General features: G+C 40.7%; 2 long non-coding RNA genes across 6 annotated transcripts; both read left to right on the forward strand.

Annotated features, from left to right (window-relative positions):
• On the forward strand, positions 1,471-1,976 carry LOC110436906. Its single transcript, XR_002454813.1, has 2 exons — positions 1,471-1,604; positions 1,704-1,976. It is a non-coding gene; the product is annotated as an uncharacterized LOC110436906 (long non-coding RNA).
• LOC110436907 lies at positions 9,291-11,848 on the forward strand. Of its 5 annotated transcripts, none has more exons than XR_002454818.1 (6): positions 9,291-10,106; positions 10,310-10,399; positions 10,480-10,693; positions 10,799-10,858; positions 11,063-11,275; positions 11,360-11,848. It is a non-coding gene; the product is annotated as an uncharacterized LOC110436907 (long non-coding RNA). The 5 variants fall into 5 exon arrangements; XR_002454814.1 differs by having other exon boundaries at positions 11,104-11,275; XR_002454816.1 differs by having other exon boundaries at positions 11,104-11,238.

The following is a 12,065-nucleotide window of genomic DNA, read 5'->3' on the forward strand; positions in this document are numbered from 1 at the left end:
GGGGCTCTATATCTGCCTGCCGAGTGAATCTAATGACCCTAACTTGTTAGACGAAACCTTTGAAAGGCTTCATAGTGAACCCTGCCGACCTCCCTAGGAAGGGGGTTAAGAGACTTGCAACCTCGGGCGAAAGGGTAAATCACGACTCATGGGTAAAGATGTACAACCTCTGCAGAGTGTTAAATCTGGTATACTAGCCGTGCCCACGGATATGGGCGACCCGGAAAACTGACGGAATAGATGGACACTGATGAACATGATTAATGATGATAAATGATGGTTTATTATGTTGTTTATATGTGTTATTCTTAATTCTTGTATACATTGATCATGTGGTTATGGGGTTAATTATGCTACCTTGATATTTGCTATCCAATGATTAAACATGCTATCCACTATTAAAAGCTAAATGCAGTCAAAAAAGTGTCAACTATTTGAGCCTCATGAACCTCTGGTTATACTTGTTGAGTACGATATGTGCTCACTCTTGCAATTTCCCCCTCACCTCAGGAGAAGTTTTGGGCTTGTGATCAACCAGTCAGTTGGATCCTGTGGAGAGAAGTTAATACCCGAAGTTTGGAGTTGTCTATCCGTTGTTTGCTATCAAAGGTTATATCTTTTATATTAAGTACGTTATATATTTACACATTGTCTTTTGATATGACCCCTTATTTGTAGCTATATGTGAGATTTGGTTTCTAAAACTCACATATGGTGCATATCTGGTTTTGTCCTTAAAATCGGATATTACATCATACAATCAATCCAACACAAAGGCTCACACTCACTAGACGTAAAGGTTTTTACTCGAGTTTGATCTCGAGGGCCCGAACCAGAATAAATCGACTGTCTCTTGCATTAATCGTCGAGTTCCGGCATATGCCAAAGTCCAAACAACTATCCTGGGTACCTAATGATAGGCTATCACTGATAAAACATCGATAGGTGTCTAGACCAAACACAAGCATCGATCATAAAATATGTGCAGTGGTATGAATGTATCAGCAAGTGTCGAAACCTGATATTTGATTTTAATATTATAATTTTTATTGTTTTCTATATTTATGACTAGAATATATTTTTTGAATGCTGGTGCATAGTCTTACATTGAACTGACGGTTAAAAATTTATTTTTGTTTAAATAATATTGGAAGTATCGAGACATTGTGATAGACAACCATTAGATAGATAGACGATAGATATATAGATATAGGTAGATATACTTGGATAGACAGATAGATAGACACATAGATGTATAAATAGACGGAACAGATGAATAGACGAACGGATAGATAGATAGATAGATAGATAGATAGATAGATAGATAGATAGATAGATAGATAGATAGATAGATAGATAGACTGATTAATAGATAGATTGCTAGATGGCTTAATTAATTGATTGATTTTTACTATGGAGTGTGTATATATATTGTTGTCCATATGACATACGAGGCACACTACACTCAAACAATCATATTGTTGGCATTAGCTCTTACCTAAAACCAATGGCGAAGTGCGAGAGGCAAGTGAGCATCCAAGGACTTTGGCTGCTTTCCATTGTTCTTTTGGCATCCTCAGTTGTTTGTGCAGGCACAATAGATGGTAATCAATGAATTATACCCATTGTCTTTTGACGCAAATACATACACATATAGTGTTCATTCTGACAAAATTGCATGTAATTTGATTGACCTTTATTAGGGCAAACTAATAAAGAGGACATCAACGCTAGGAGTGTGACGATGGCCACGTCAAGGTCAGCAAGCTACATAGTTGGTAGTGATGGAGGTCGTATGAGAGGTTCATGTACTAAGAGATCTGATGGATGGTGGTGGTGCGGAAGGCTCCGCTTTAAGACAGAGATGCAGTGTGAAGAGCATTGCACGTTGCACTTTGTTGGAAAGGACCAATAATTGTTTTGTTATCTAATCATGCTTGTACCAATGGATCAACTATAAGCTAACTTACTATTAAGCGTTTGCTGTTTCAAAAAGTGTCATTACCATTACAAAATGATCATATATATTGCACTACCACAATAAAAATTCTTGGAGACTGGTTCACCCCAATTAATCGAGGCAGGCGTAAAAGGGCGCTGCATCTGTTAGTGGAGGGATCGCTTTAGGGGGAACGACCATCTATGTTAACCTTTAACCACTACAAGAGATGTGTTCCTCCCTTCATACCTATAAAGAAGGTCGTTTAGGACAACAACACGCTCTCCAAAATCTAACTTTGACTCCTATACATTTAGGAGACACTCGTCACAACTTATTTTGTTCATTTCTAAACATTATTGTGTACATGCTAGCACATGGGCCTGCTTTTAGGATGAGTACCATTAAAAGATCTCTGGTTTAGGAAAATACCACTGAATGATTCAGTTTTAGAATACTAGCACTAAAAGGTTGCTCCGTTATTGGTGTTTACCATTCACGTTATATCATCGTTAACTCTTCACAAGAAAAAAAGAAAATCGAAAAAAAACTCGCGCGTGCACACACACCCCCTTCCAGACAAAAACACACGCACACACCTTTTTGGTATTCCACGTCCTCATACTATTGATGATTTATTTAATCGTTGGTTAAAAGTGGGAAGTGGTAATCAAAATACTTTGATTTGTTGGTCAATCTGGCTCACGAGAAATGATGTGGTATTTAACAAATGTAGACCGAAAACTTTTTTGCAGGTTCTATTCAGGAGAACACATTGGCTATGCCAGTGGGCAAAGCTACAAAGGTGTGAAGATCTGAAGAATCAGCTAATCCAATAAGTTTGTCAACACATCGAAGTTGCTGCCCTCCGCTTCTTTGGTTCTAATAGATGGTCTACAGCTAGAAAAATTGGTCTACTTCTGTTTTTTCTTAGTTATCAGAACGTGGTACTCAACTTTTGAATTCTTTGAGAGTGGTTTGTGGTAATAAGAGGCCTGATTCTACTTCGGTAGATGAAGCGGGATTTTATATCCATTATCTAAAAAAAACACCCTGTACCGAGGCAAACGAATGCATACCACACCACACCAGGCCACGCACGCATGCAGCAGAAGAGCAGCGATGGCCGATGGGCACTGGCGGCCATCCTCCCGGCAGCCATTCTCCTTAAAACCTTGACGGTACCCATGCATCCCGGCGGCAACCACTCCTCGACTTCTCCATGGTGTGTACTAGTCTCCGCGACTCCGCCCCCTCCTCTTGCTTATCTATTTCTCGTGCTCTGGATGGTACTGAAGTTAAGAGGGATGGATGGTACTGAAGTTCCAGAAAGGTAATCCCCTCTCAACTTGTCCAATCTTTTTTTATGAAGAAGTTAACGTCAAGGTAACGTGGATGGTAAAATGAAACAACGGAGCAACCTTCCAGTGCTAGTTTTCTAAAACTGAGTCTTTCAATGGTATATTTTTTAAGAAAAAAACAAGAGATCTTTTAATGGTACTCATCTAATTTTCCTACAATTTTCATAATATTCTATACGGGTTTCATATCTATACTCTATAAAGGAGCGAACGAATTAGAAAATACCCATCACCGTAAAATGTCTTACCCACGTAATATACCAGCCCCTTCCTCACTGTCGGCGTTTCGCAAAACCGCGACTCAGGAAGCGGCCCCTTCCTCACCGTCGTTAGTTCGCACGCCGTCCTTCAATCCACTACGATCCACCATTACCACGGAGAATCTTGCTTGTCGATCCGACACTTAACTGAATTAGGCACGGACCGCAGAGGTGATCCTTTGCCTCTGCCTAAATTTCTCTCCTTTTCCATGTGCTCTAGGTATGTGCAAATCTGCACGAATAAATTTCTTCATTATTAGCAAATGGAAGTTCAACTTTGGTTGCTCCATGAAATCCCATTCAACAGGTTAGACAACGGCAAGAAAAGATCGTTTTAGCGATTTGTTATGGATGCCACACAGGCAGTACAAGGTTTCTAAGATACGGGGAAAGGTAAATATGTTTGATTTAAGTATAAATAATCTGCTGCACTCGGTCATCAATAGATCCTTCTCTTTTTTTATATTTTATATATTTATAATTTATATAAAAATCCAATAGCAATGCAGGCTAACAATGTGATGAGTAAACTACATTAGGGGATCATTATTCCATATCACTAGAGGTCTCCAAGAATGAGTTCTTGATATTTTTGTCCAATAGGCAGCCTTCAATTGGTTGTTCAGTTTTCTTATTTGAAGCCTTTCAAAGGCTGCTTAGGACAGGCTACTTTGTGGTTACTCGGTGTTCTATCTCAGAGTAAGTAACTACACCTTGAGTTGGGAATAACTTGTTTATTGCTTGCCTGCTTGTTTTCTGAGGTTAAACATTGTGCCATGCTGATGCAGTTCAAGCGTGGGTGCCCCTCCCTCTTCCTCTCCCTGGTTGTATGATCTTTATCTTGATCTGCTAAGTCACCCATGCCTGGACTTGCGTTTACTAATTACTAGCGAGTGACCTTTGTATGCTCCGTTGAGTTGCATTGGATAGAGTGTAGTTCAAAGTTTGACCAGAGGTGCCCAATTTTCTGTTTAGTGTGGTTTTCAGGTAGATGCAGTGAAGATTATATCTTTCTGGTGATTATTTTGAATGCTTGTTGATTTGCATTTGCTATGAAGACATTGATGTGTGCAAAAAGGAAATTTAACCTGAGAGCTGACTGTAACTATCTTTGTTTTAGACTGTCCTATTGTGCTCCACTGGCTTTTGTTTTCAACCAACCTGCTATTTATTTAACACTCCTTCATGTCTGTTCTCAGATGTTGTATCCATCTAGGGTTCATCAAAGAAGGCATGGAAAGCACAGAAAGCAGGAGCAGCTACAATCCTTGTCATTGATGACAAAAGACCAACCTCTATTTTGCAGTGGACAACCCTGAGGAGAGTGGCAACACATATTAATTAGAAAACATCACTATTCCAACTCAAATGGAAATTTGAGCCTTCAAGAGAATTCTCTACCAAATTGGCATATGTTGAGGCTTCCTTCCTTCAGGAAATCTATTTTGAGTCAAGCAAACTGATTTGAAGTAATTGGGCTTCCAGGAAGTGAGCATCAATGTTATTATCTTGCAAATTTTTACAGACTGTGGCCAGGGTTTCCAAAATGGAATGCCAAATTCAAGTGCACCAGTATAAAGAGTTCATGATATAATTATAAATTCTCGTTGCCTAGAGCATCTCCAAGGGCTTTGCAAATCAACTTTGCATTGCCCAATTTGCAAAAAAGAGTAGAAAACACCTCTCCAATGGCTTTGCAAATGAGGTTTGCAATTTGGTAAGGTTTGCAAATAGAGGTGGAAACTTTGCATATATGCAAACCTCCTCAAGGCTTTGCATTTGGGATTCGCAAGGAATTCGGTCCGCCACGTAGGCCGCTCGGTCCCCTCGCGCGAAATATTTTGGGCGGCATCGCGGTTGCCCGACTCGGCGCGCCAAAGGACTCCCGCGCGATTTATCTCCCCCCCGCGATCTCCCTCCGCCGCCGCCACGCGACTTCTTCATCGCGCGGCTTCTTCATCGCTCGGCTTCTTCATCGCGCGACAGCTCCCTTCGCCTCCACCACACAACATCTTTATCGCGATCTGGCACTGCGCGCGAAATTTTTTGGCCGGATGGCGCGTGGGAAAAAATTTCGGGAAAGGACTTGATGAGAATGCAAAACGGTTGGAGATCTCCCCCTTTGGGAACTTTGCAAACTCATTTGCAACTTTGCAAATCCCCTGAAATGCAAAGCTGAGAATGGAAAGCCCTTGGAGATGCTCTAACACTTGCATAATCTTTCTTCTCATTCTTGATATATAGCCACATATACATCTGACTATTTCAGCAGTATTTTATTCTTCTGATCATAATATAACTCACGCGTACCTTGTGCTATCTGATTTTGTCAATCCATCGCATCCCAATAATTAATTGCGGGTTCAATAACATTTTGGGTAAATTAACGAATATATAATGGATATGCTCGCCTTACTATTATGGTCAGGTAAGTATAAAATAATTTTAAAACCACAACTTCAAGAATCTAACTATCTTATTTTTTTAGGGAATCTTAACTTTTTCTCTAATATACTCCCTCCATTATGAAATATAAGACAATCCAAGAATCTTTGAGAGTCAAAGCATCTTATGTTTGACTAAAATTATAAAAATTTATAACATCAAATAGATATACTATAAAAATATAACTAATGAAGAATCTAATGATATTTAGTTGGTATAATAAATATTATTATGTTATATTATATAATTTTGATCTAATTTGATATGCTTTGACTCTAAGATTTTTAGCATGTCTTATAATTTGAGATAGATGGAGTATATAGAGTGTAGTCTATCACAACCTTAAGCACGAGCATGTCGCACGTGCATGGCTACTAGTGTTACAAAAAACAAATAGGTTTCATATGTTACATATTTTTTGTCTTAATTAATTTTCTTTGTCTGTTAAGACAAAAAAAGCATGTTTGATCATTGATGCATAACTTATCAGTAGATTGTATTTTTCAAACCATTTATCTATAACTCTTATAAAGCGAATCCCCACTAAAAGCTCTATCTAAACATGCAAGCCATCTAGATCATCTTTCACTAACTATCCACATCATCTCCCACTAATAGCTATATGCCTATGTCATCCCAATAACTTCTAACCTCTTAATGCAACTAATTTTTACAAGAATGGATGTAACAACATGTAGATGATTTAACTCATATGTACAATAATATTATTTCTAAGAGACCCACAACAACGTGTGGGTATATCTTCTAGTTACTAGGAATGCTCTCTCCTTTTTTGAACGAAAAATGCAGATCAGCGTATACTACCGGTCCAAAGTTTTGCCTCCGGCAATGCAGATCAGCATATCACATACAAAGGGTAGCACACGAGACAGAGATTTCGAATGGTTCAGGTACGAGATACCCTATGTCCGGTTGAGAGCAGATCTTTTTATCTCATATGCTCGAGTTTACAAGGGTGCTAATGGCTAGTTGCCTATATGTAATGTAGCCTAGAATTAAGTAGATACCAATTGGGGGATCCGTACCCACCTTATATAGTCAGGGCGATATAGTTACAAAGGCTCTCAATGTTTCTTAGTTGCCTACAAGGAAATCTTAGCATAAGATCTGTTATATCTTGAGAATTACACAGTATATCATAGGCGCTCACAACACGTACACACACTAACTCCTATGAACACACGTACACAAACCTTACCCCTATGAGCACCTTTGAAAAACTGAGCCGATATATCTCAAAATTCATAAAGTTATCATAAGTGTTTCACTGTCGAGCCGATAGATCTCGAAATTCACAAAGTTGAGCACCTCTAAAGAACTGAGCCAATAGATCTCGAAATTCATGAAGTCACTATTGCCTTGCTGTCGAGCTAACATATCTCGAAATTCATAGTCACCATAGGCGTCTCACTGTTGATAGCGATGTCACCTACCACTGAAAGCATAACGTCGTTAAATCTTGGAATAAATCCAGGAAAATAAGAGCACTCATACCAAGTCAAGGACTTCATTTGTTATGCCTTTTGAATTAATCTAGGCTATTAGATAAATTATAAAATCATACTCCCTTCATTCTAAATTATAAGTCGCTTTCTTATTTTTCTATGTATCTACGTATAACACATACAGTTAGATACATCACAAAATAGATGTACTAAAAAGTTAAAGCGTGTTATAATTTGGAATGGTAGGAGCACAGTATTGGCGGAATATTGGCTAGTCATGGGTGAGGCACATGATCGAGCGGCTTGGATTCACTTATCATTACGTGGCGGGGATGATATGCATAAAAGAACATTATTCTTTGTAATATTAGATAGAGATAAAAAATAAAGAAAGAGATATATTAAAGATATACAGATAGAAATGAGAACAGTGAGAGACATAGGGCTAGGAGGGAGTCATACGTTGTCTTGGATTGTTGTACTCAATCGTCTTTTACTGGTCCAAACCAATATGTACTCCCCATCCAAATATATAGCTAGTGTCAGACTTTTTCATATGCATTGAGGTCCCTCCATCCTATAGTATAGTTAGCTTCAGATTTTTTTTCAGATAGATATTAATAGGGGGGTGATTAACAAAAAATCTAATTTTCCTTTTATTACCTTGGTGAAATTACACAAGTGTACATGAGACAACCAGCTGAGCAACGCTCCTTGGCATATTTGTTTGCTGCCGCCAAATCCAAAAAGGAAGGCAAAATATTTATTTGCCAGTTATCTTAGTGTTTGGATGCGGAGAAAGGCACATCGAGGTGTATTTTTGAGAAACGGCCCTTAGAAACCGTGAGAACTTAAAAAAGGCTATATTTTGAGACAAAATCTATCTAAAAGCTATAAATGCTAGTATATTCATAGCTGGTGTATCTTTTTTTATGAACCATGGCTTTCTTATAGATAGACAGCCAGACAGACAAACACATATAGATAGATAGATAGATAGATAGATAGAGATAGATTTTTTTTAGATAATGGATATAAATATCCGGTCTCTACAAGATAGATAGAGATAGATAGATAGACAGATCATAGATAGATAGATAGATATCTTTCAATTGAGTGTATATATATTGTTCATATGGCCCAGTGTGGTTGCGAGACACACTGTACTCAAACAAACATCTTACTGGCATTAGCTCTTACCCATCACCCATGGCGAAGTGCCAGAAGCACGTGAGCATCCAAGGACTTTGGCTGCTTTCCATGGTTCTTCTTGCATCCTCTGTTGTTGGTGCACGCATAATAAATGGTAAACAATGAATTATACCTATTTTCTTTTGATGTAAATATATACTATATAGCGTTCATCTTTTCTGACAAAAGTGCAATGTAACTCGATCGATTGTAGGGCAAACCAAAGAGGACATCAACACAAAGAGTGTGAACATAAACACAACGAAGTCAGCAAGCTACATTGGCAGCGGTGGAGTACTTAATCAAGGTCCATGCGTTGTGAAAAATCATTTCTTCTGGTGCGGAAACATTGGCTATCCGACAATGTCAGAGTGCTTGAGGAATTGCCGCCATTTGATCTAATAAGTGGTTTACTTTTCTGCTTCTCATAGATGGAGATCATGAAGATGTTAATCTAATCATGCATACAAATATGTACCAAATGATAAACTATAATAAACTAATTTATGCGTGATTAAGGGTTTCTTCTCCTACGTACAACTAAAAAGAGTAAAAGTAAAAGGTGGACATTTTTTGGTGCAGCAAATTTTTTCGTCCGTGTGCCGTTCCCCACCTGCGAACGCGACCCGCGCCTCCTATTAGAGGAAACAATATATTCCTTCCCTTCTCTCGCCATTCATGGTTTCCCTCCATGCATCTCGATCTCCGGTCAGCGAGCCGCGCAGCTGCCCCCGCTCCTCTCGATCACCGGTGGCCGAGCCCCACCGTGAGCTCGCTGGCCGCGCGCACGCCGGTGGCCGCTGCGAGCCGCCGCGAGCCCGCTGGCCGCGCGCACGGACGAGAGTCGCGTCCCCCGCTGCGAGCCCGCTGCCCGAGAAGAAGCACAAACCGCGCTCCTCTTCGCTCCACCCCTCGCTACGCGTGAACGCCCTCGTGACGCCTCCTCTCGTGCGACGCCCTCGCCAGATTGGGACACCGCGGCCTCCTCGTGACGCTACCGCTGCAGCCTTGTGCGACAACCTCGCGACTCATGAGACCTTGCGACACCGTGGCATCCTCCTCGCGACCTCGGCTCCGTCCTCCTCAATCTCGATCCGTCACCACCGAGCCGATGATAGCTCCTCCCCCTTCGCAATGAACACGACCTGCGGCAGCCACTCCTCTCTCTGGCGGGCGGGGCCCCGCACGGCAACCCCATCACGGGTGGCCTTCCGGCGTGGCGGCGGCTCAGACCCATGGGGCGAGGCGCAGATCATCAAGGTGCTCCCCCTCTTCCTCTTCTCTCACTTGCAGGCTAGAGTGTAGGGTGGAGACGTGGTGGTGGCATCAGTTTTAACCAGGGAGGAGCTTGGGATGTACGTGGAAGCAGTCAACAGCAAGGCCCCTGGCGGCCGCCATGGAGGAGGATGTGTTGGTCGCCTGACCACTTACAAGGAACGAATGAGTTAGTGCACTGCTCCCTCTCTATTTGCGACTGCCTCTTGTCACTTGGCATATGCATGTAAGGTGTTTGATGAAATTCCCTGCTGAGTGAAAAGCTCTCGAGTGCTTGGCAAGGCATCCATCCATAGTGCTTGGCAAGGCATCCATCCATGAATGCTTGAATTGTCTGTATTTTAATTGTCCATTGCTATTGTTGTGGGATAGAGCATAAGTTATGGGTTGAGAAGGAAGATGAGGCTAGGGAGAAAGTGGGCAGCCTGCTGTATCTTGGCAACTCCTCGTCGCCACCTGCAGGTTCTTTCCTCTCCTTTCCCTGAGCCAGCAGCCGATGATAACCTATACCCTGGGAAGTGTTGAATCTTGTATTCCTGCAGGTGCTTAAAGCTATGGTTAAAATGGGCGTCCTTTTTCCTACCGGAGAAGTTTGAAAAGAAGAAGCACAAACTTGCTACAATCAGTAATGTTGTGTGACCTACCAATTTGAAAAGAAGAAGTCCATGGTTTATTATATCAATTTTATTATGTTGACTCGAATTAAATTTTGCAGGAGAGGATCTTTTGGCGATAGCTTCTGACCAACCATTTGTGGTCAGAGCATTCTCAAGTTTCATTGTCTCTAATAGTTTATATGTGTATTACAAGGAAATTGTTATTATGCTGTCATTTTACTCATGCTTTCTCCCTTTTATGCAGTTCGAGATTGTATTGTTAAAGGCCTTGATCCTGGTTTGATATTACAGAGATTGCAAAGCCGTGAGTACTTCTTGCATTACTAGCATCTCAATACTTATTAGCCCTCTAATTATTTTTACACTGATTTGGAATTTAGGGTTGGTTTTTACCCATCATTTAATTGTTGGATGTGTTTCTGCTGCCTCTCTGCTTGCAATATATGCTTTTGTGCTCAAATGTTATTTCTGAATGTTCTATTGCTAAGTTGATTTTTTTTACTATTAGGATGGGAGCATTAATTGGACCTGATTAATACAATTATGCAGTTACGACCAAACGCAGTTGGCGTCACTTTCAACAAGCATTAATTCTATAGGACGAAGAAGCTGTTAGTTTCATGTGATACAACTGATGCTGAAAATTTGGAACCTCAGGTGGCCCCAACATCCCCTGATCTGCAGGTAGAGTTCTTGGCTAAATTTGGATTGAATAAGCAATGTGAGCACTCCTCCCCCCTGTCGTGTGACATTGTGCTGCAGTTTGTGCTGGTGCTAAAAGAAACAAAAAAAATTGCCTCTTTAGGTTACTACGGTTGAGGCAGCTGATGGGCATCTCGGCGAAGTGGCTGGTGCTAAAAAAATGTGCGGCAGGAACTTTGTGTGTGCCGGCATTATTCTGAATTTATGATTCTTAGTATGGATGTGTTTCATGTTTGTTGGTAGTTGTGGCACGGATTAAGGTGGTGAGCACAGTGGAGAGCCAGCCTATAGAAGATCCATGGACATCACGGTTTACATGTACAATTGGGAACTTAACCAGGTTCAGTGGGAAGAAGCACTACTCAGAGGTTTTTGTTGTTGACAGATTCAAATGGTGAGCTCCTGGTCCCCTCAATTGTCCTGCCTGCAGACAGCTAGAAATCATCCAATTTTTTCCCCCTACCCCTGTTGTCTCTAGAGTAATCATCAACATAACATCCATTGACATTCATGCAATCATGTGCTGATTTTCCCTGAGAGGAACAATGTGGACTTCTCAGTTTTTTTATTAATTTGGTTGATAATTTGCCACATTACAGGATCACATTAGGGCCATGAAACATGACATTCTTCCTTCCATGGTCCGCAATTCACTTTGTGTCTAGAATATATTGCAATTGCAATAAAGGAAGTGATAGCGTACTCTTGCCTTCTTTCTTTCTTTGGCTGTGTCACGTGTGAGCAAAGGAGACTATTAAAAATGTTAGATTTTATAGTGTTTCATTTCTCTAATTCTTTATTTTAGCTCA

This window comes from Sorghum bicolor, chromosome 7, assembly GCF_000003195.3.
Source record: "Sorghum bicolor cultivar BTx623 chromosome 7, Sorghum_bicolor_NCBIv3, whole genome shotgun sequence".
NCBI lineage: Eukaryota > Viridiplantae > Streptophyta > Magnoliopsida > Poales > Poaceae > Sorghum > Sorghum bicolor.